General features: G+C 43.4%; 1 long non-coding RNA gene across 1 annotated transcript; it reads right to left on the reverse strand.

The window, feature by feature from the left end:
• Positions 1-230: 230 nt before the first annotated feature.
• LOC113831698 lies at positions 231-4,107 on the reverse strand. Its single transcript, XR_004772624.1, has 3 exons — positions 4,077-4,107; positions 2,090-2,188; positions 231-710 (listed from the first exon to the last, which is right to left on the reverse strand). It is a non-coding gene; the product is annotated as an uncharacterized LOC113831698 (long non-coding RNA).
• Between the last annotated feature and the right edge of the window lie 799 nt (positions 4,108-4,906).

A 4,906-nucleotide genomic window follows, 5' to 3' on the forward strand; every position in this document is an offset into this window, starting at 1 on the left:
GCTTGTGCATTGGAGACAGGTGGCTACTTTGATGCTTGAGAAGAGGAAGAGGCAACGGTTTTGCCTGAGTAACTTGGAACAAGGGAAGTCATGCTGAAGCTGGGGCAGGAGCCTTCCCTCTTTGTAGGGTCCATCTCAAGGGAAGGTCCAAGGGAAGTCATGCTGAAGCTGAGGCAGGAGCCTTCCCTCTTTGTAGGGTCCATCTCAAGGGAAGGGACCTTCTAGAAACCCCAGGAGCTGCATGACGCCTGGTTTTCAGAATCCACTCATATTCTGAGCTGAGCTATGGGTGCCATTTGGACTAGACTCACTGCTGACCACCGTGGGTGTCCAGTTTCTTCATGTGTCAAATTCAACTCCAGCACTGCAAATCCAAGCAGGATCATTTCTAGCCTGTGACTCTTAGCATTCCTCTGTAGTTCTTCTGACCTTCTATTTTAGTTACCTGTCCCTAGTTTCCATAAAGGTGGAAGCTCACCTGTGAAGAATCATCATCTAAGTGGACTAGAAGTCCCATCCCCAGGTGACAGGTCAGTTTACATTTGGCTTTGAATCCAGACTCCCTGGGTTCCATTTAGCAAGCCCCTTACCTGACATCAACATTTTTCCCAGATTTTCAAGGCTTGAGCTTAGTAGGTGGAAGGAGCTTTCGAGGGTACTGTGATCCATGAAGTGTTTCATTGTTGAGCTTGGAAATGATGAAGAAAGGCCTATGGGAAGAGACATTGTGTGATTTTCAGAGAAGCAGCAGTAGAGTCAGGGTAGCAAGGCTGGGGTCCTACCTGCTTACCCCCATGCCCTTTCCTACTCTTTCTTGGAGAGAATGATTCTCTTATACCTGCTTCAGGGTCATGTTCCTACACTGGGACCATGAAGTTCACACACATATGCTGTTATACTCTAGTCCTCTTTGTGAGTCTCCATTCCTTTCTGAGCCTCAGCTCTCTCATATGGCTCTCTGACTTTGTGTCCCACAGGGATAGGTAGCATCTTACTGTATAGTTTAGGTTTGACTTGAGTTCACATTCTTCCTGCATTATTTTCATTTGTTCTGATACTTTAGGAATATGTCCAAGGCCAATTAGTTTTTTTTAATTTTTATTTTTTTTTAGTGTTTGATCTAAAACTTCAAGGCGTGTATACTGTCCATTAGACAGAGAGATTTTGAGAAACTTCTAGGGTGTTCAAGTACTTATTTCAAATAGTATCTGGCAGTTATTAAATGACGTTCTAGGGAGGAAGGTGAGAAACTTCAAAACACAGTTTTGATAGGCAAATAAATTTGAGCATGGAAGTTGAGGATGGAGTGGAATTGTTTCAGTTGAACAACTTAGAGGTGGGAATAGTGAGGAAAATAAGTGAGAGAAGGAAACTGTCGGCAGAATTAGAGGAAACTTAGTAGCAAGAGAGACATGAACAGAGTAATCTACAGTATCATCAGTGGAGTCTTCCTTCCCTATGCCCCTTGTGCAAGGGCCTTCTTGTGTGCAGCCTCAACATGTGAGAACTGCACCTGTTGGAGAGGTGTCAGCGGAACAGCAGGTGAGCAATGTGAATGCTCAGATAATGAAACTGATTCTGTCTGTGGAATGGCTTTTTCTAAGACACACATTAAATGATGCTGAGGTGACTACTAGGTCAATGGCTTTTGATTTTGTAGTCTTCATTCTCAAGCCTTGCTGTGCAATGGTTAAGAATGAACTTTGAAGGGAAATACAAGGGTTAGATGTGGGCAAGACTTTCACAGAGTCACAGGAGGAACCCACTCCTATTTTCATCTGAACTCTAGGTGCCATTTGGGGTAGGTTTACTGCTGACTCCCATGGATTCCAGTGTCTTCATGTGTCAAATGCAACTTCAGCACTGCAGAGCCCAGTGGTAACATTTTTAGCCTGTGACTCTTAACATTTCTTCAAAGCTCCTCTGACCTTATATTTAAGTTACCTTCCCACGTTCCCATACAGGGAGAGGCTCACCTGTGAAGAACAACCATCTATGTGAACTAGAAGTCCCATCCTCAGCTGTCAGCTCAGTTTATGTTTAGTTCTGAATCCAGACTAGTCAGGTTCCCATTTTAAAAGCCCCTTACCTAATATCAGAATTTCATTAAGATTTTCAAGACTTGAATCCAGTAGTTGTAAGGAATCTTGGAGTGTAGTGGGATCCATGTAGCACTTGATTGTTAAGTCTGGAAACAATGAAGAAATGGATGGACATGGGAAGAAACAATAGTTATATGATTGTCAGAGAAAAAGCAGTAGGCATCAGGGTAAACAATGTTGGGGTGCTACCTCCTGACTCTCACACCATTCTCCGCAGTCTCATGGTGAGAGTGATGCTTTTACACCTGCTGCAAGGTCACCGACCTGCACCAGGGCCATGAGGTTCACACACATATGCTGGACTACTCTAGTCCTTTGTGTGAGTTTCCGTTCATCTCTGAGCCTCAGCTCCCTCATGTGGGTCTCTGACCTTCTGACCAACAGGAATAGGTAGCATCTTATGTGTAGTTCAGGTTTGCCTTGAGTGCAGATTCTTCCTGCATTAATTTCATTGGTTTATTTTTAAAAGTATTTATTTTTACTTTATGTTCATTGATGTTTTGTCATGGGTGTTGGGTCCCCTGGAGCTAGAGTTACTGACAGTTGTGAGCTGCCATGTGGGTGCTGGGAATTGAACTCAGGTCCTCTGAAAGAGCAGTCAGTGCTCTTAACCACTGAGCCATTTTTCCAGCCCCCTTCATTGGTTCTTGTACTTTAGGACTATATGCAGGATCAGTTAGTGTTATTTTTGAAGCCTTATGATTTTTCTTACTGTTTGATCTAAAACTTCAAGGTATATGTAGTATCCATCAGATAGAGAGATTCTGAGAAACTTCTTATGGACTAAGGTTTATGTTTTGAAAAATAGCTGACAGTTACTAATTGGCATGCTAGGAAGAGGAAGGTAGGAGTTTTTAAACCACAGTTTTGATACACAATGAAAATAGGCATGGCAGTTTGGAATGGAGTGGAACTGTTTTAATGGAACAACTTGGAAGTTGGGAATAATGAGGAAAAGAAATGAGAGAAGGAAACGTATGGAAGCCTAGGAGGAACCTTTGTGGGGAGAGAGACATGCACTCTAGTTGGTTACAATATCATCAGTGGAGTCTTCCATAAGCCCCATGTGCACGGGCCTTCTTGTGTACAGCTTAAAGACGTGAGATCTGCACCCGTTGGAGAGGTGGCGGTGAAACAAAGAAGGAGCAATGTGATTGCTCAGACAATGAAACAGAGACACTGTCTGTGGAATGACTTTTTCTAGGATACAGATTAAATGATGCTGAGGTGACAACTAGGGGCAATAGCTTTTGACTCTGTAGTCTTCATTCTCAAGGCTTAATGTTGGAAGGGAAGAATGGACATTGAAGGAAGAGACAAAGGTTAGGTGTGGGCAGGATTTTCAGAGAGTAACAGGATGAATGTGGAGGAAATCCTTTCCAGGGCTCCTGTGGTTCCATAATAAAGCTCTGCATGTTCTGTGAGCTCGGGTAAGTTAACCCCTTCTCTAGTCCTTGTGCATTGGAGAGAGGTGGCTACTTTGATGCCTGAGGAGGAGAAGAGGCAAGGGTGTGTTCTCCCTAAGTTGAAATAAGGGAAGTCAGGCTGAAGCTGAGGCAGGAGCCTTCTTCTAATTGGGGGTCTATCTCAAGCGAGGAGATCTTCTTGGAGCATCAGGACCTGTATGACCCCTGGGATTTCAGAATCCACTCATATTTTGAGCTGAATTCTGGGTGCCATTTGGGCTAGGTTCACTGCTGACCCCAAGGGGTACCAGGTTCTTCGTTGTCAAATGCAACATCAGCACTGCAGAGGCAAAAGGCATTATTTCTAGCCTGTAACTCTTAACATTCCTCCATGGCTCCTCTGATCTTTTATTTTAGTTGCCTGTCCCAGGTTTCCAAACTTGGAGAGGCTCACCTGTGAATAACCACCATCTAGGTCGACTAGAAGTCCCATCCCCAGATGCCAGCTTAGCTTATGTTTAAGATTTGAATACAAACTTATCAGGTTCTCATTTAATATGCCCCTTACCTGACATCAGAATTTCTCTCAGATCTTCAAGTCTTGATCTCAGTAGTTGTAAGGAGGCTTGGAGGGGAGTGGGATTCATGTAGTGTGTAGTTTCTGAGCCTAGAAATGATGAAGAAGGGGCCATGGGAAGAGACAGTGGTTGTGTGATTGTCAGAGAACCAGCAGTAGGAGTCAGAGTAGCAATGCTGGGGTCCTACCTGCCTATCCTCACACCCTTCTCCACATCTCATAGTGAAAGTGATGCTCTTACACCTGCATCAGGGACACGGTCCTGCACTGGGACCATGATGTTCACACACTTATGCTGGTCTATGTTAGTCCCATGTGTGAGTCTCCATTCCTCTCTGAGCCTCAGCTCCCTCAGGTGGGACTCTTGACCCTCTATTCCACAGGGATAGGTAGCATTTTAATCGTAGTTCAAACTTGCCTCTAGCTCAGTTTCTTCCTGTATTAATTTCACAAGTTCAGGGTTCATAGGAATATATCCACTACCAGTCAGTAATCTTATCTTTGAAGCCTTATGATTTTCTTTACTTTTTAATCTAAAACTTCAAGGTGGATATAGTGTCCATCAGATAGCAATTCTGAGAAACTTCTTGGGGACTCAGGTACATATTTTAAACACTAGCTGACAGTTATTAAGTGGTATCCATGGAAGGAAGGTGAGAGTGTTTAAAACACTGTTTTTATACACAATGAAATTTCAGCATGGAAGTTCTGGATGGAGTGGAATTGTTTTTATGGAATAACTTGGAAGTTGGGAATAGAAAAAAAACAGTGAGGAAAAGAAATGAGAGAAGGTACTGTTGATAACAATGGTAGGAAGCCTT

Source organism: Cricetulus griseus, unplaced genomic scaffold (genome assembly GCF_003668045.3).
Source record: "Cricetulus griseus strain 17A/GY unplaced genomic scaffold, alternate assembly CriGri-PICRH-1.0 unplaced_scaffold_114, whole genome shotgun sequence".
Lineage (NCBI taxonomy): Eukaryota > Metazoa > Chordata > Mammalia > Rodentia > Cricetidae > Cricetulus > Cricetulus griseus.